The sequence below is a fragment of the Denticeps clupeoides genome, chromosome 4 (assembly GCF_900700375.1).
Source record: "Denticeps clupeoides chromosome 4, fDenClu1.1, whole genome shotgun sequence".
Classification (NCBI taxonomy): Eukaryota; Metazoa; Chordata; class Actinopteri; order Clupeiformes; family Denticipitidae; genus Denticeps; species Denticeps clupeoides.
This window is the reverse complement of record NC_041710.1, coordinates 21,204,215-21,224,503: the sequence shown is the minus strand read 5'-3', so window position 1 is coordinate 21,224,503 and position 20,289 is coordinate 21,204,215. Positions and strand designations below refer to the sequence as shown.

General features: G+C 43.7%; 1 protein-coding gene across 16 annotated transcripts in view; it reads right to left on the bottom strand.

Moving 5' to 3' along the window:
• The window catches only part of tenm3 (teneurin transmembrane protein 3), a 255,412-nt gene that overhangs the window by 173,841 nt on the left and 61,282 nt on the right, over positions 1-20,289 (bottom strand). For 2 of the 16 annotated variants that reach the window (XM_028977050.1, XM_028977051.1), the window contains one exon: positions 8,781-8,937. The exons of the other annotated variants lie outside the window; for them this stretch is intronic. The gene's annotated coding sequence lies outside the window, so the exon portion shown is untranslated. The remainder of the gene's footprint in view (positions 1-8,780; positions 8,938-20,289) is intronic. 16 annotated transcript variants of the gene reach the window in all.

The following is a 20,289-nucleotide window of genomic DNA, read 5'->3' as shown; positions in this document are numbered from 1 at the left end:
GACAGATAGAAAGAGGGGGGGTTCAAATAGACCTATAGATCCTGTGTAGTTTGGTTATTCAGGATTACAGACCCAGGCTGACCTGGCTGCAGAGAGGGGGCAGGAGGAGTTGTTAAAACTACATTATAATTAATGTCCACAAAATATTGTTTTATCCATTGATTTCTTCTTTTTTAAAACTTTACGTGATTTGTTTAAAAATGTTAAACCTTAATAAAATAGATTTTATGACAATCAGATATCCAGAATCTCAAATGTTAAAAGTATTACCACAATTCACAACACCAACATCTGAAATGTATAATCATTTACAGTTGGGGCTGAAGGCGTAATTATTTAGATTAAATGACAATCTCCTAATTTTTTGAGATGCATATGGAGATCCTTGGTTTTGCCAACTATTTCTACACGTAAATAAAGAAAATCTTGATTAAAAAAAACAAATCTCTATCTGAGAATGTAAAAAAAAATTCACACTCTGATGATAAAAACACCCCAGTCACTTAGTGTGAATGTGTGTGTGTGAGAGAGAAAGAGAGAGAGAGAGAGAGTAAGCATGAGTGAACATACGCTTATCCGTTAAGGGGAGGGACAGCGTCTTACAAAGGCCGTATTGATTAAATAGCCCCTCGTTTTCACTGATAATGGCAGGTAGCAGCTTACAGCCGAGAGGCAGCGGGAACAATGGTGCGATTGTGAGGGGAAGCGGGACGATGTCCACCCAGCCGGAGAGGCTGCTGCGCTCACACCGATACGCAGCACGCTGGCGCTGAGGAAGGGGAGAGTGGAGGATGAGTATAAAATTCCCGCCACCATCTCTGTGTTGCAGGCATGACAGAGTCAGGGCCTGGCCGGATCAGGGACAAACAGAACATGCCGCAACAAGTTGTTAGAACCAGAAGTGGGAAAAGGTTGTGGGTCTTCAAGGTCTGTTCGCATTATAGAGGAGTTTGAACACCAGACAAATCTCTCTGACCACTTTCATCTTTTCATCACTCCCTTTTATTCCTCTTCTCAAAAAGGCATTTCAATTACCTGCACATTAAGTGCCATCACAGTCTGCACTGGATAATAACATATAACAAAAGACCAGACAGATGAGAACAAAGGTGGTCTTTTTTCCTCGCATAGCTACAACGCACAGATTAGCGGCAATTATCAGATAGCGTTCCCCCTTGCTCTTCCCAGAGCATCGTCTCATTGAAGTTTTCATTCTGAAGATGCTGTTGTTGAATAACCATTTCTCATCCTGACCTGTTGGGCAGCTAATGAATGTGCAGAGACAGAATTAAGTCACTTCCTCGCCAGTGAGACAGAACAGAATGAATGGCAGAGATAAAATATATATATATTTTTGGTATGAATAGATCTCACTTTCTCATTTAACATACACACATATGTATGCATGCATGTATATTGTTTATTACAAAAGTATTGACAGCAAACTACAGAACACACTATAATTTGACATTTGAAATCTGAACAATTTTCCTTTTGCAAATAATTTCTTTTTGAAATTGTAAATACCTTTATAAACATGTTTCTAGATGATGCATTTGTTTGATTAGTTTGATTTGTTACCTAACTGAATAAAATCAAACTGTGCGACACACAAACGCTTGGTGCCTTTCCCCATCCTACATCCTACATCTTGAGAATGCTATAATATTACATGATAACGCTCAGTTAATGCACAGGAAACAGATTGGGATCTGAGCCTGTGCTGTGTATGGTCTCTCTCTGTGTGTGTGTGTGTGTGTGTGTGTGTGTTAACGTGAGTATTTGTGTGCAGTGGGTGTCTATAAGCAGCTTGGATACTCTGTTACCTGCTGGCCTTATTCTGTAGTAGCCTTTCATATGACTGACAGGCTGGGTCAGGAGGGTTGAGGCAGGCTCTGACTTTTGGAGCTGTAGTCTGAGTGTGTGTGTGTTTGTGTGTGTTTATCTTCAAGGATGATCTTTCCCCCTTTATCTGAAAGGTGTCAATAAAACTTCTTGAAATGCCAACAGTCTTTTTCCTGCCCAGCCAATAGCAGCGCTCCATTGGTTAGTGTTAAACCGCGTGCCTCTCTGGCTCGGGTGACAGGGCTCTTAGGCTCTAGAGCAAACACTTTCCTGCCCTCCTGTCAAACATATCAGCAGCACCCCATCATGAATCAGGCTGTTTTAGGAAGAGCGCCCCTATCAGGTCACTGCGCTGTCAGAGCCGTTCACACAACGCAGCACAACAGGCTGACACACACACTCTCTGCCGGACCCGGCATGGTAACACACACTGGGACCGCAAACTTGTCACTGGGCGCTGTCCTTCCCTCACACCGCAGACGAGGATTCACCGTGCCGTCCTCCCACACACGGTTCCAGTCCACCCGGGGATCACGTCCACATTCTTCCTCTGCAGACAGCGCGTTCTGAGAGGTGGGCGGAGCCAAATGGGCTTATGATATTCCCTCCGTAACCGTGATGGGATACGGCAACCGACCCGTCTCGCCGAGACCAAACTTCACTAGAACACTCGCATTCTTCAAACATGAGATTTGTGGGAAAGAGGTTTCACAAGACTCCTTGATTTAAGACATCAGTAACACGAGACATGCTAGAATGAAGAGGAGAGAATAGTCAGAAAATATCACACAAAAGAAGAAGGCTCATTTAGAACACGATGACGTGAGGAGTATATACTTCATGTACGTTCTACTGTATATACTTTATTTATTTCTAACCAGCTATGATGAATGTGATCATGTGGTATTCGTTTACATTTAACAATGTACTAGCAACCCACCCCCACGCCAAGCCAAGCCTACTGTCATCTATCCGAAACAGAGTCATCTTGTGGTTTCTCCAGAACCATGTTGCAACTCTAAACACAAGACTACTTAAGTGCTGACAGCACCACGCAGAGCTCAAAAGCAAAAAACAAAAGAAGTGTGAACAATTACAACAGTGCAAGCTGGCAGGCGGTGCCACTGGCAAAAAAAATTATGTTGCCGTGTTGTGCAAATAAAATGTGCAATTTTCCATGCAAATGTGCAAACATGGAGGATTTTTAATAAAAAGATTCAGGTCAGTGATCGTGTGGTAGCGTGTGGTTTAGAAGCCCTCTGAAGTCCTCTAAAATGCTGCCACTGAGTGACTGAGTGTGACTGAACCTCAATAGTGAAAAGGCGGCGAGGATGAGTTTAGAACAACATTCAGTTACTCACTCTGTTTATGGCCTGTCAGGAACGAGTGTTGAGAGGGCAGAAACACGAGAGTTCGGAAATGCAACCTAACTGGAAATACCCCGAACAGACACACAAATAAAGATGGTCCATCTCACCAGCCTGTGGGCTGCTCCATGCTGCAATTTCACGCACCTGAGAAAACCGTCACACTCGCTTTACAACTAAAAAGAGCCCCCCGCACGTCACTCACGGTTCATCTTCGCATGATGAGCGTGTGCTGCGGTAACAGCGCTGTCGCTGGGAATTAGCTCAGTGGGGACGGCGTGGACGTCTTCATAATTACCCCGGGCATCCCTCAAACGCGCCAGACCATGAGGCTGTTTATCTATCAGCTGACGCTCTCTGTCTGAATCGCTCAGTTTCCGACCAATGGAGTCACAAGCCAACAACGGCACACACATGAAATGATGAAGAAATATTTTGGGCTGTCAATCGATAAATAATTATTAATCACACACTTTGCAGTGTGAATGAATTGTGATTAATTCTTTAGACTAAAACTTGCTATTTTCATTTACATATTTGACAAGAGACAAGTGTGGCAAAGACACTGACTGACGGGGAGAATATATGGCCTTTTATTAAAAAAAAAAAAAAAACATTAAAAATGTATAAATGAAGTATATTTAATATATTAAATACGACTTCAGTCTAGCAACTTTTCATTTTTTTAAATGTCCAGATGATGCGCTCAAAACACACAGTGAACAAAATAATGTAAAAATGTAAAAAGTAAATAAAACAAAAACACATTTATTTGAACGTGTTTAATATTTAGAAATTAATATAAAAATTGTGACAGTTCTGAAAAATATATACAAAAATCAGCCCTAACGTTATAACAACCTGTCTAAAACTGAGTAGGTCCCCCTTTTGCCACAAACAGTCTTGTCCCATTGAGGCATAAACTATAAAATAAGTATACAAGATCATCAATGTCGTTAACGTCTGGATGTAACCCATCACCCTTGGTGAGCAGTGGGCAGCCGTGAAAGACGTCTGTGGAGTCGTGTGTGGGGACGGTCCCTTGCTCGGACGGACCTCGGCGGCACCTTGACCATTCAGGACTCGAACCGGCAACCTTCCACTTCCTTAACCGCCAGGGGGTTTCAGGGGACCGAAACATAAAATGTCTCTCAAGCTTGCATATGGATCAGTTCCTAAATAAGCCGCTGCGTGCATTATGCAGTGCCAATAAAAGTGTAAATACCGCAACGCCGTTCGGGGAAGCTGCATTAGTGGCTTGTCTTACAGGCAGCAGTTTGTCCTGAATAATGCGAGTAACCCTATACATTCACCTGCACTATCACGTCCACTCTTTCCTCCTCCCTCACAGGAATTTCACAGGCATTCAGGGTGAAGGGGAAATGGTGCCCACTGCCCTGCCCTCTTGTACTCCACCCCGCTCTTAAGGTCCAAACACACAGCACATAAGCAGGCGGGGACGGTGAGAGCATTCAGAGGAAGGTGAGGGTAAAGAGCAGACTACCTAATTGTACGGTGACAGTGGCACAATGGTGAGTTCTGTTGTGTTTTCCCTGAACGTCAAACTGGGCGAAAACAAGCGTCATTAATCAGAGCAGCGTGCGCCCGAGTTTTTTTTTTTTTTTTTTTTTTTCTCCCCTCTGTCAGCCTCCAGCTGAGAAATGTAGGTCATGGCACTGAGCTATTTCAATACAGACTGATCCCATCCCCTCTACAGCACACAGCGCGAGAGAGAGAGAGAGCAGCCTGGAGAATCTGCAGCTAATGCCTTACATCCCAAAAAGCCCTGCTCTTCATTCCCAAAATACTCATTAGTGTCTTGTGTGTATCAAAATCCTAACTCCGAGTGGTCCGAGTTCCGTGTTATGCAATGCATGTTTTACAGTATAGGTGGACAATATCCTTTTTAGTCTGCACTATAGTGCGGCATTGGATTTGAATTGTATACTGTGATGGTACCAGGCCTTTTAGAAGGTGCAAGTGGACTTGCGTTAACGCAGGTAATTCAACCTGCTGGTGGCAGCAGAGGAGAAGGTCAACAAGAAATGGCTCACACTGTATATCATGCATGACTGTTCAATTACATTTTAAAAATGTAGTTTGGCACATCAATGATCAGCCACGTGTCAACGTTTTTCAGAGCACACCATGCTTCTAGGAGTTGAGGTACGTGTATTCTATTTATAAAATGAAAAGTAAAATGTGGAACACTCCAAGGGGCTGTGTACGTGTGTGAGCGAGAGGAAGAGAGAGACAAACATACATAATATATGCAGGCATTTGAAGATCAGAAGAGAATTTAATTGATCTGTGGCAGGACCTTGCCAGAAAGTGTGGTTCCGAGCTCCTAATTTTCCCGCTTAAATAAATTTAACCCAATAAACTCTCAATGTTTCTCCCTGTGTGTGTAGGCGTGGCACACCCTGATGTCTCTGATATGATTCAGAGGACCTGTCATCCTGCCGAGGCCCCTGGCTAATGGCTGCATGGTGTGCATCCACACATACACCTACACACACACCATGGGGTGCCACTGAATTCACCCAAAAAAAGAAATGTGCTTTGTGGGCTACACGATCTCTGTGCCTTCCCTGCGCAGAGAATTTTACAGCATCTGACAAACAACAAGGACAATCTGGGAGTGAAAAACATTTTCAAACCGCTTTCACTCAAGTTCCATACAGATTCACCGATCGGAAATAATAAAACGGTTTGCTTTGTGTTCAGGCATTTCCGCTGTCCTGAGAACACATTAAAAAATATTTTTAAAACAGCATGCTAATTACCTCTCTGAATGCACAGGAATTTGGATAAAAATATTATTAATACGTCTCTTAGTGTGAATAAAAAAAGTTAAAAAACATCCTTTAATCTGCATAGAATTCACTACATTTAATTTTGAAGTGTTTTAAAATATTATGTACAATTTACTCTGCATAATTAGACAATTTTTTGGTTTAAACATTTAAAATCTACATTTTGTTCAAAATGTCCCTTTTATGCTACATGCCAATGTTAAACGTAACACCCTCACACAGGCAGACGTTAGTATGCATGGGAGCTTTCGATTCGGCTTTTTCCTTGACTGCAGATTTAAAGCGCCTGGCTACTGCCGGTGCCGGTCTGAATGGTGGGCAGTGTGTTTAATTTTCCATCCTGCTCCTTCCATTGTCCCTGACTGACACAGAACCCCCCAGTGAAGAGTTGTCCCTTTGAGCCGGTCATGGGAGATTAACACCGACCTAAAACAGCTCTGATTAAAACTGATGAAGAACATCCGCTCACCTGACCCGAGGCTACAAAATTATTTCTATAAATAAGTAAATATATATATATAAAAAGAGCAGCTTCGGATGCGACTGCTGCAGTGTTTCAGTGTTTAAAGCAGACTGTTTGCATGCGACTGGACAAGAGCGATAGAGTAGGGAGGTCAGACTGACACAGAGATGGAGAGGGTGTGTGTGACCTGCCCAAATATGCTCATACATCCAGTCGGTGCTCGACACACTCTAACCTGGATACACTCTGATATATTACCACCTGCAGTCACGCTCTTAACGGGGGGGACTCCCATCGAGTCTGCTTAGCAAGTGAAAAGCAACCACATTTATTTAAAATAAAATGTAAGGCCGGTGTCTTATAATGGTTTCCTAGTGAATATATCTTATTGAGTTAAACAAGCGCTGACGCGGAATGTGGGACAAACTTTCGCAAACACACTAAGAAACCTGCACACAATAGTTTGGAACATGCCATTGCCATCACAGGGACATTTTGAGATGGAAGAAATTAAATGAGAGGAGAAGAGCACCATTTTACAGTCAATGCGAAAAGGACTGAAGGGCAACAAAACAGAAAAATGCCATTTACCACCTGGCCTCACGTGAAATAAACTATGGTTTAAACATTCATGTTTCGTACGTGTCTGAAAACAATGTATGTATGATTCACAAGACCCACACTTTTATGCAAAATCCAGCCCTGATTCCTGCCTATGCAAATGTTTGCCTATTTCTATAGGGTGCTCCCATGTTTATGCATGTGATAGCATTATAATTCCTCCCTCCCCACCACTGAGGTGTGCAGCTGTGGCCTTAAAGCCGTTGTTCTGGACAGGTGGCGTATGAAACCTAGCACTGCAGCATTCAAATACTCTGACCGTAAGCACATTTCAGCAGCCAAGAATACATCTGCATATGAGATGCAACAAATGTAGGAAACGCTAAGTCGGTCTAGGAATGAGAGAGTGACAGAGGGAAAAAGAGAACGGGTGGGGGGGTGGCAATGCAGTCAAAGATGATTTTATAGCTCCTGCATGCAAAGCAGAAAATTGCTAAGTGATTTAGTGGCACCCAAACAATAACCCAGCATCCACGTATCACATTTAAACAGTCATTATCTTCCACTGCCTCATTAGCTCTTTTTTTTTTTTAAACCCTTCTAACTTTTTCCTTAACCCTGTCTCTCACATTCGCAAATGCTCGTACACACAACAAGCGATAAAAAATGTAAAAAAAAATCCAATCTTGCTAAACTGGACGTCATAAACAGGACAGTACAGAGGGCACCTAGACTGTTAATTAACACCATGTTGGGGAGAGGGAGCGGGAGAGGGAGAATCGAGGGATGTCCATTGTGACTGAGGAAATGAAATTGAGTCTGCGCCTCATCTTGTTCTGAGTAGACTAATTACAAGTCGGCCATAACTCAGGGCCAAGCGCACAGCGGCATTCTGGGCCGGTGCAGCAGCAGGCGGTGTGCTCTAACGGCCGGCCATGCGCAGCTACACAGGCACCACGCTCTGGTGCGGGGGGTCAAATTGAATCTGCGCCCTGCTAAATTAGAATGGAATGGGGCAAACCCTGCTATACAGCGGAAGAGGAATTTACGTCTACTGTCTATTAAAGCTGCACACATAGCAGGGGAAAAATGACGAATAAACGTTAAGAGACAGAAGCTGATTGTGAAGAGGCCTTGGCTTCTCACAAAGACTCAGAACAACGATTGGCATGTGACAAGGGCACATGGGGCACTGAACTATCACCTGTATTCTTACAAATGACCCGCCGATTTACACACTGAAAAGATATTATTGTGTAAAATACATACAAATGCACATCTGTAAGGCATATTCAAAGGCACATGCCCAGCTGCACCCAGCTGAGTGGACCGTCGTAATGCACAATCCACGGCAGAAAGCTGAGCCGCAATGTAAATATTGGTTATTGCGCGATGTGCTTAGCCATAACACACGAATTGGATGCACGTGGGATCCCGTAGCACAGGTTACATTAAGCGGAGGCTCTTATCGTCTGATCTCAATGCACAGCCACACCGCCACAAATGTGCGCATGCTACAAACCGACCTCCAGCGCCTTGTGTTCTGCAAACTGGATGCCGTGTAGCGGGACGGCTGATCGCACAAATGACTTTAAAGTGGTGCGTGTGCTCCGCAGTAAACTGGGGCATCTGGACACGGGCCGCCGTTCAGTCTGCTGTGTATTTACTTAAAGCTAACATTAGTAAATGGCGTGTGTCTGTGCTATTGAACCTGTGCATGTGTGTTACCTAGGCAACTGAGTTGTTTTTTTGTTTTTTTTCAGGCCAGGGTGGGTTGTGTCAGGGTCTGCGTGGTGTTTCTCTCTGGGAGACGGATGTGGACACTCAATGCTCCATTCCACTCGTCCTGGCTGTGTTTACTTGGGGAAGGCCTCCCAGCCCCTATCTGTGTTAAGAAAATAAACAGAAGTGGGACACTAATGTAGTCAAGGTGCAGACTGAGAAGTGCAGAAGTAGACATGATCCTTTTCTTACTCTCTGTGGACCCCCAAGAGGTCCGTTTATTTTAAGCACACACAGAGAAATGGGAAATGGCCTTTCAATCTGACATGACTCTGACATGGCTAAAAAAAAAAGGATTATTATTATTATTTTCCAGTTCGCCAGGTCATTAAGAATAGGAGAGTAAAAGTAACCATGTCTCCAGGATCTTCATCAGGACAAGAAGCCAAATAAATAAGACAGTTTTCAAATCTTGCTTCTCCGAGCAGACAGGCCTGTCTGTCCCCTCATGCTGAGTCTTATAATATGACTAAGAGCCCTGCTCCATCGTGAGTGACAGACCCCAAAGCACCCTGGGATGTGTTCCTGAATCCCTGCGATCTGTGGGTGGACAAACGTCAACAGGAGAAGCGCCTGGATTTTCACACCAACCAGATTCTCATTAACCACTGACAAATTTCCACACACCCACTAACAGACACACACTCATACACACACACACATAGATTCGTGTAAGGCCCAAATCGCACACACACCAGGTCACCATGGATGTGGTTTCTCGTATGAGGTGCTGCGACCGCGCTCTCTCTCGCTCTCTCTCTCTCACGCTCCAGCCTTGTCGCGATGGTAATTGAACATCACAGCGCAATCACTCGCCCTTTGCACGTGTTGATGAAATTGCAGAGCTGCTTTTGTCCTGGCCGCATTAAGAGAGCCGGCTTAATCATAGCAAATTGGTGCTAATCTTCTCCCCTGAAAGGAGAAAGAATGGAAAACGAGAGGAGGCAGAACCAAAAGAATACGGCACAGTCAACAAAATCACCTAGGTGATGGTTTTTAAATAAAAGATTTCTATTTTTTGTCTGATGGACATGGGCGGTGCCACAGATGCAGATCGAAGCACGCTCATAATGTATACATTGTTGGTTACACACATGAAGAATTGACAACAAAACAATTGATGTGATGTTATGTGCTAAGAGTGGGCCTTGTTCCAAACTACGGTTGTACAATCATAGTTACAGGGTCAGTCCCCCTGGAACAACTCAGGGTTAGGTGTCTTGCTCAGGGACACAATGATAGTAAGTAGGGTTTGAACTTGTGGTCTTCTAGGCTACCGCCACCCTCACGCATGCTACTTCCTCATTCTGCCATTATATCACATGTGCAAACATCATTAATATTTGTGTTTCTTCCTGGTTTTATTCATTTTATGTGAATCTAGAGAACTCTCCTTCCCAATAGCAAACAAGTCCCAAGTGCACAAGAGCATAGAGCTAATTCCACCCTAACAACATAATAACCAGCAAGAAAAAGAGATCACTTGATCTACATGCTGCTTCCAAAATCTCTGCATGTCTAACTTGCATCTCAAATTGGATGGCAGCCCATCACCTCCACCTCAATCCCACTAAAACTAAACTAATATTCATTCCAGCAGATTCTTCGCCACATCAGGATCTTGCTATTTACTCATAGTTCTCTCCTTCTACAACAGCCCGCAACCTTGGCGTAACAATAGACAACCAACTCTCCTCAACTCACATAAGTAATCTTTCCCGCTCATGTAGATTCCTTCTCTACAACATCAGACGAATCCGCCCTTATCTGTCAACACAGGCCACCAGATACTGGTTCAGTCCTTAGTAATCTCACGACTGGATTGCTGTAACCCAGGTTCAAATCCCACTTACTACCATTGTGCAAGACACATAACCTTAAGTTGCTCCAGGGGGGACTGTCCCTGTAACTACTGATCGAAAGTCGCTCTGGATAAGGGCGTCTGATAAATGCTGTAAATGTAAATGTATGTACCATCCGACCTCTACAACTAATAAAAATATTGATGATGGCCAACAAAGCCAAACATGGAGTAGCACCATCCTACCTCACAGCCCTTATTACACCTTGCACTGCACCTCGTATTCTCAGAGCCCCCAGTACTGCTCGCCTGGTCCCTCCATCTCTGAAGGTAAAAGGAAGACATTCATCTAGACTCTTCTCTGTCTTGGCCCCTCGGTGGTGGAATGAACTTCCCCTTGAGGTCAGAACAGCTCAGTCACTGAGGACTTTCAAACGGCAGCTAAAGACCTCCTCTTTAGAGAATATTTAGATTAAATTGTAACCTTCTTATTGTCTGACTTATCTATAGAAACTACAACATAGTAAATAAAAAGATTGTATTCATAGTTGGGGGTGTTAGTGAACCAAAATTGATCACTTCATTGATCGTAACATGGAAGCACGTTGTAAGTAACTCTGGATAAGGGCGTCTGCCAAATGCCACAAAATGTAAATGTAAAAAGAGGAGATTGTTGAAGGATGAAAGACTGGGTTCCTCGTGGGGACAATGGGTCAACTTTGGAGAGTGCCTCAGAAAAGATTAAGAACTGTAACACAGAGGACAGTCACTTCATTGATTTTTGTAGGCCCCGCAGAACACTACATTTATTTCCACAGGGCATGTTTAGCCATGTTGGCAGAGACTGGGGTGGGGAGACAACAGAAAACCACATTGCATCCATTATTCTTCTGCAATGGCTGTGGCATGTTGGAGGTGCGCTGATAAAGGTAGCTAATCGATGGATTTATCGGCAGACTCTGCTCGGTCTGGGCAGCACTTGAACATCTCTTCACTCTTTTGCAGAGTTTTGCTCTTTCGACTGTGTTAAAGAACACCTGCCTGTCAGCCACGGACAGCCGGCACGGCGGTTTCTGACACCTCACGGCAGCAGTTTTACGGTGGTAGGTCTGACACCGCTGCTCATGTCTCATCCACTCAGGCCACCGTTGTGATGGTAGCTGCTTCGCAGTTAATGAGCTCCAGTCATCAAACGAGGGCACTTTTTCCCCCTCTTTTCGGAACAAACTGCTCTTTCTCTTTCATTGCTTCACCCTCTATCTCCCTCTATCTCTCTCTGTCCCCTGATGCCAGACTCCAGGGCTGGATCGATTCTGCCTCTATCACTGCCGGACCTGCAGCGGCCACGCGTTTCCTGAGGGACAGTCCTGGGCGTCAGGAGCTCTGCGAGCCGGCGGGGAGGGCGAACTCTGTCCCCTCGCTGATGTCATCAGGACAGGGGTCGAGTTCTAATAATGAAAATGGGGGCTGTCAAATGTGCTGACCCAGAAAAAGGGCCCGTGTGGTGGGTTCTCTGAGTGAAACGCAGCGAGCGATTGTGTGCGACGTATGTGTTTACGCCATCTCGACCAGCGCTGCGGTGCAAGTTTGAGGCTGACGGTCCTTTGAGGTTTGGAGGAAGGCTCTGGGCATAGAACGCTCCGGAAAGAACATCAGGACTTGATCCAGGAGCCTCAGGTTCTCACTGCTGATGAAGCGTTTGTTGTCAATGGCTCACAAATGGCTCATTACAGGAGCTTATTTTACTAGTGGGTGTGGTGCCAATGGTACAAGAACACAGGTCACATCAGCAATTCACAGAACATTGGGATATAAAAATAATGGATGACATCGCTGACCTATTTAGTACAATAAAATCAACATCAGAAGGAAATGTTGAGAATTCCCTTTACTTACCCACCTCTACTGTTGTGATGTAATGGTTTTAATTTTCTGAAATACTATCACTGCAAACGTTTCAGGGCCAGCACATCAGTCCAGCTCAATAAAAAAAAAAACCTTATACAAATGAAAATGTTCATTATTCGTGAAATTATTTGTTCACATAACTATTGCACAATATCAATCCACACAAGAAATGTATTTATGTAATTATTGAGTGAGTTGTTTGCATGCAATGACTGCTCAACTAGAGTAATTTCTTCAGTGTTCCATTATGAGGTCCTGCGACATATGTCTGAGGTCCATGTGCCACACCCCATGTAGAAAACAGGCCACTCTGCTTTATGCAGAGAGCGTAAAAGCTGCTGAATCATCAAGATATATACCGTTAATCTTGAACCCTAACCCAATCCCTTCCATCGATTCGTGGCAGAAATTAACAGTATCAAATGTATTACGCGATTAGGAACCCATAGCTCATGGTCTGAGCTTCAAGGGAATAAATAGGCATAATCTGCAAAAGCTAACAACTGTAAAGCTCCACGCTGCAGCAGACGCACCAGCTGTTCTCACACTTAGCAATGACCGCTGGGTCAAGTGCCATATCATCTAATGAATGCGTGGGCTCTCATCTAGCAGCGCGGCGAAAAACACGTCGAACGCGCGCTGGCCCCGGGTCTGAGTTGACGGATTGGCTTGAACTGGGGTTGTCGCTGCTCGCCGTAGTGCTTTTTTAGGAATCCCGTTAGCCAAAAGCTTCCAGATGATTCCACTCTAAGCGGGTAAAGAGAGTAAAAAGTGGAACGTAATTCTGGCCCTCCGACAACCTATAAATCAATGAGGACAGTGTTTTCTTTGGGATAATTGTTGGAGCGACACGAGGACTCTAAGGCAGGCTGTTAGCGTAGACGCCCCGTCATAATTGACAACATGTCCGGGAGACAAGGAGAACCCTCTGATCCTGGGAGCTGTGAGAGTGTATGTCGCTTGTTAGAGGGAAAAAATGTCCCATCTACTGTATTCCCACATATGGAGAGGGACATGGGAAGATTCTCACCAAAAGGGCATACGGATTAACCCTGTCCCCTGGAGCTTGTTTAATGCAGTCACACTCCCCTTGGGAGTATTCAATAGGGAAAAAGAGAGAGAAAAGAAAGGAGAAATTCAATGAGGTGCATATTTTTTTTTGCCATTTTTAGATGTTTTTTGAGGTAATACTATCCCCCCCATTAGGAATAAATGCATAAATGCTGGGGAAGGGGGTATGGGAGTAATTATGCATGAAAATAAGTGACCTTTGCTGTTTTTTAGTAAAACTTGTATATCCCCTATTTAATGAAAGTCAGAATTTCTGAATATGATTATCAAGGTTGTTCTAATATTAACTTTGAGACAAATTGTATAAACTATGAAGAATTACACAAAACCTGAACTTTTTGCAAGAACATGATTATTACGTCTTTAATAGTGACGATTCAATACGTTGAATATTGACATTCATGGACCCTCCCCACACATTTAATGCTTCATACTCTTAGGGGAAGAACTTCAGAAAGCGAAGCATCAAGGCCCAGGCCATTAAGCTTTTAACCATCAGGCTAAGACCTCTTCACACACGCAGAGCCAAGCCAGTGGCACTTAGCACAGCCATGTTAGTCAGGTGAAGGGCTTCTCACTTCACTCCGAACATCCATCAAGACCTTTCCGCCATTCTCTTAACACCTAACTCAGCACCGACATCCGTCCAGCTGGCCGCATCGCGAACCGCACGCACCGTCCGCGTCCCTCTTCCAACATGTCCCTCTTTTTCAATTAGCACTAACTTCCCACGCCGACCGTGTGACAGCGGGACTGGCAAGGACAGACTTGTTACCGGTGTAGACAGACAGGCGCATTAACCCGAACAAAGCACTGTGGTGAGTGCAGAAACTCATTACCAGCATTTAGCACCAAACAAGCCAAAGCAGTGACAAGAGAGAGGGTGTGGGATTTTTCCAAGGCTTTCGGCAAACATCTTATTTATACGTGCATACACACACAAGTGGGCATGTAAACACGCAGAGGGACATATGCAAACTTCCACTCAGGGGAGTTAATGGCATATTGACACAAATTAATTTGCAGGAAACTGCCATCGCACTCCGGTTAAAAACACTTTTTAGCCATTTTCCAAGACACTCGTGGGATTTGTATTTTGCAAAATTGCAAATGTGCTGGTCTCTCAAAGTAGATTTTTTAAAAATAAATACAAATAATAATAAATACTACTCACTCACTTGCAGTATGTGAGACTGGAATATGTTATATGGTCCCAAATGCAATGCAATCCAATGCAGTATGGTTCCCAAAATTAAAACCAGCACTGGTCTGAAACAGAAACATTGATATTGTTGTCATTGATATTGAGGTTTGTGTGAAAACTTCTTTATGTACTAGGTGTGGCAAGTGATATCGTCTCTCAATGCAGGATGGTTTGTGCCGGTTGATTCAGAATTACAATTTCTTTTTATTAATTTGCAGACTCTTTGGTATGAAAATTCCCCTATAACAATTGTTTTTTGACATTATTATCTGTGCATCTGTTTTAATTCTAGCCAGTAACTAAATAGAAAAGGTGTTAATATATAAAAAGAACAGAAACATATGAACATATGTGCATGTCTGACCACCACACACACAAAGGTTGTTATTCCCACCTTTATCTATTTCACTCTGTCCAACATCCATCCATCCCAGACCAAACAGCCCAGGTGGAAAATCCTGTAATGACCAGCGTATGCAGAATGTCAATCATACTAATCTCGCTGCAGTCGTTTACGCAGTATTAAGATAATTCCATGGACAACATGACCTGCCCTATGGCCCTCTTTTGCACAATCTCATAATGCCCCCTGTGTAGAGAGGATCCTGGTCTCAAACAGGTTGGAGTCCCTCGTGCACTTGACAGTGTCTAGAGAACGTGTCTAATGCGCATCCCAGGAGGTCCAGAAGAGATCAGGCTGCAGATGGAGGGGAGGGATAAAGATAGCGTGCCTTTCCCTCTTCCCGACAAAACTTGCTTAAGATGAAAATCTCTAATTAACACAATTAGAGATGGAGTCTGTTTTACAAGGGATCCTCTCTGGCCAAGATAAGATCATTTGTAACATCTTCTTGGACCACGAGTAGTCCGTGGATGGCAGTTAATAAAACTTTTTTTTGGCAAAGTTGTCTGGGCCGAGTGCATGCTGAGCGTTAGCAGTGTGTGGGATAAAAAAAAGTGTTGGGTCTGTCGCTGGTTCAGGGTAGTGATGCACCGCAGGGTCAGATAGAAGCAGGGGCGCAAAGAAACACAACACATGTATGCTCACCCCATGACCTGGTCTCCAGTGGGTCCCCTTGGTTAAATATTACATGAAATGTTACATAAATTCAGATGAAATAAACATGGCCGCCTTAACGTCACCACTCTGGTCTCCTGACTCATCTCACTCACACACACTCTGCATAAAATATAAATTTCCTGTCTGACTCAAGGTGAACTCTAAAAGAGACTCTCAGTCAGTGTATTGGATTGGCGACAGGTGATTTAGTGGCCTTGGTGTCGCCTCCCGTCCAAGCGTGTTTAATTAGGTGTTAATGTCCAAGCGGGAACAACTGGACGATGAGGGATGCCCGGGAGTGGCGAGGTGACGGCGTGAGTGGCAGCGTTGGACCGGCAATCAGTGTGGGGAGGGGAGCGAAGGGGAGACAGAAGGCTGAATAATCCAATGTGCTCGGCATGCATATTCAGATAAAGCTGTGGAGATGCGCTGGAAACGAATAAAAAAAATGAGTAAAAAAAAAAAAACATCTGATGAAAGTTGATTTATACAGACGGTAGGAGCGCACACACACACACACACACACATACACACCTTGAACGCATCATGAAATCTTCTTTCCTCCTGTTTTGTGAGAGCTCTCAATGCTCTGAAGTTGATTATGATAATGGCGGATGATTGCGTCGTTGTAAACCCTCTGTAATTGCTCATCAGCGTGTTCATTTGAGGATGATTTCAAACACCGAGGCTAGATTCTCCCACCAGGGAATAAAAAAAAAAATAATAGTAATAATAACGGCTTCCACCAATAGGATGTCCTCTCTCCTTCAATGAGTTTGTAATAGCAGTTCAGGCACTCGCGTCTACTTCCACTGCCAAAGCGCTCCACGCCCAAAGTGTCTTCCGTTCTTCTGATTGTGTTTAGAGAACTGATACAGACACCCGCAATGGTCTGCCTGACAAAAAACAGAGCTCAGTCATTAACACACTAACACACACACACACACACACACAGCCAGAAGAGTTACCAGGGGAGGAAATGTTAAGCACGTGTAAACAGCTTGCCCATCCGCACAGCCGTGCCTGGTCTATAGAGAGTAAAGCCTGCACGCACTCACGGCTAATCCCAGCGGTAGAAAGCACCGCCGACCCGCTCAGCCACATCTGATTAATACTGCTCTCTGTTTCTCACCGGACCCACCAGGCCATGAGTACCACCAAATCATTTTACAAATTTAATAAGTGAGTGGAACGAAATGTTTGAGCTGCTTTCAACCTGCCTTCAACTAGAGATCTCGTGGCGGCTCAGCAGAGTTAGGCCAAAGCTTCTCTCTTACTTACTTACTTACATCTATCTATCTATCTATCTATCTATCTATCTATCTATCTATCTATCTATCTATCTATCTATCTATCTATCTATCTATCTATCTATCTATCTATCTATCTATCTATCTATCTATCTATCTATCTATCTCTCTCTCTCTCTCTCTCTCTCTCTCTCTCTCTCTCTCTCTCTCTCTCTCTCTCTCTCTCTGTCTGTCTGTCTGTCTGTCTGTCTGTCTGTATGTCTGTCTGTCTGTCTGTCTGTCTGTCGATCTATCTATCTATCGCCAGGCTGTCAAGGTGATGAATGAGCCTTGTTGCCAGTACAAGAACACTGGTTGTACCAGCAGAACCGGCCTTAGTACCTTCCCATGGGCTATTTATATAAGGCAGACAGTGACCTGATAAACTCTTCATAATTCCCCTAAATCTCAGACGCATTAATCTCCGGCATTCCTAGAACAGAGCAGGGGGTCCAGGAGTCTGTGTGGTCTGAACAGAATTTAGCTTGAGAAGTGTTTATGCAATTCTATTAATTTTACTTGTATTAAAAATGGATATCACACACTTTACCGATACCAACATGGTATTTTGTCATGTTTCTTTTTCCAAACAGGAATGACAGCTCCAGAGCCTGCACTCGAACTTTCTCCCTTAGAACCTCAAATCACTCGTACTGACAGGCACAGACGCAGAAGATGTCTGCTTCTTGGCAAACACAGAGGACAGCCACGCCAAACAGTGAGCCGGGTCTCAACACGCTGGGGCTTTGGTAGTAAATCCATAATGTCTCACAAGACATGGCAATCCAGACAAAGAAGCGAGCCCCGCATTTCTATAAGTGCAGACAGGCCATTCCGTATGCTTCATTCATAGTGTGTGTGAATGGGTGTGTGTTTACTTTGCAGGCTGTTCCTACATCACTCGTCATGTATAGGTGATTTATTGCTACAAGGCATAAGTATGAAATTAAATAAAAAAGTATGAGGGCTTTAAATGTGACCACTGGACTAACAGTCCATATCAGCAACAAGAAAACCATCTACTCTGACGTGTGCTTAAACGGGTGTGCAGAAGAATTCAGAGAGAAATCCACCTACTGTACATATTCACTTTTGTCTCACAGTCAAAATATCAAGTGAGCAGGTTGTCAGAAAACAACCAGAATGCATGCAGCCATTTGTAGACTGTGTTTATTGTTGATGTGGAAAACCGGGAAAAAAAAAAAAAAGAGAATGCCAGTCCTTGCATGCCGCCAACCACAAACGCTTTGCTCTATTAAGCTCCTTCCGTCTCGTCTGTTCAGAGCACTACGTATGCAATTACGAATTTCCCAACACTGTCCTGCGCAGCTGGATTATGGGAATCTATGCTGCCCTGTCTAGGAAAAGCCCTCAACTGAATGGATCATTTGACACAACAACTGCTGGTGTTCCACCTGGGTGCGTATCCTTTTAGATAAAGCTTATAGAAGTCGTATAGCAGACATGAGTGGACGTGCAGTGTATGTAGTAGGAATGTCACGATACAGAAATTCTCGATACCGATACTCGAATTCAAACTCGATACAAATACTAAGGATGGTACTCAATACTATTTTCAATACTACATGTGCAGAAAAAGCAAACACAGGAACTTTTTTAAATTTTTTTTTTTTAATAAATTCATTTTTAGTACATTTTTAAAAAGTATGAACACCACATATACTACATGAAGAAATAGATGAATAAATATATTGATAAATAGATATTTATAACAAACTTATAAATAAATAGATGAATAAATAAATAAACAAATAAATGAAATACATTTATTTTAATGTTTTTGAGCCAAACTAAAAATAGTAATAATAATGATTAGAGCGGTAATCTGGTCTGAAAAGTTAGTCCTGACCCGACAGAGCCCGATGATGAATTGCAAAAACGTTTTATAAAAAATTTACATATAATATGCGAACCGAAGCAAATTTACAAGCAGCCAATCATATGGAAAGGATAGGTTTTCTAGACAGGAATTTTGTGCATGCTGACCGATCATTTACTGCGCAAGCTTGACCCAATATGACCCGAACCGAAATAATTTCACACACTGCTCTTGCTTTTTTCATTTTCTAGCAAGCTTGGTGTGTCTCTCATGTAAACACTGGGTATTCCAGGTACCCAGGGGAGAGACAGCCCGCTGCAACGCCTGTTGAATATGGCTGTAAATTCCGTGAACCAGCAGATGGAATTTAAATATAGATACCAGTGCTAATTGATATAACATTTTAGCATTGATTAATATATGAGAATCAATATTTTTTGACAACCCCAGTGTGTAGTCAAACATGCTGTAGGTCTGCAGGCACAAAGCAGCCAGAAATACCACTTACATATTCTAATTTTAGTGCTGTGCATTTATTCCATATCAGAGAGCAGAATTATAGGTTGAAGCATATGTAGTGCTTCTTTGGAAATGGGTGAGGCAAGCAGGGCCCTGTTTATTGTGAGGCAATAGACATCCAGCAGAGAAAAGGTCAAGCAGTCTTCAGTTAAATATAATGTACGTCATGAAATAAGCCGAGGGAAGGACAAGTAGGTCTGGAGTCGGAGCTGTGTGTGTTTTCAGAGCTATTTTAAACAGGGTATTTTGTCATGCTCAGTGCCGGCAACGTGCTCTTTCTAAACTAGCCCCACGTGGGACTTCAGGCATAAGCACAGGCCACCGAGGGATATCAGCGGCCCACGTTAATGCATATGCATAAAACACGGTTTGCACTCTCTAGTCCACTCTCTCTGCGTTCGTGTTCTCTCCTCTTGATGGAAGGATAACCTTTTCTTTTCCCCCGCTGGCCTCCATCCAGCTCACATGCTGCAAAGCCTGACTCAAGTCCTGTTTGAGACAAGGTAGAGGGCAGAAAAAAAGAGAGAAAACTGTCACTTGTGCTTCTGTGGCGTGTGAGTCAGGGTTGTTGGGGTGCATAGAGTGGTGTTGATGGGCTCTAACACTCGTCCACTCCATCCCATGATTAGCGGCTGGGGGAAAGACACTTGGTTGCCACTGGCAGCCGAGGCTGTTTCCATGGTGCCCAGATGATGTTGCTTATGCTAAGTCATGTCCCTGGCTGGGGGCTGATTCCCCAAATCTGACAAGCTGTGTCCTTTAG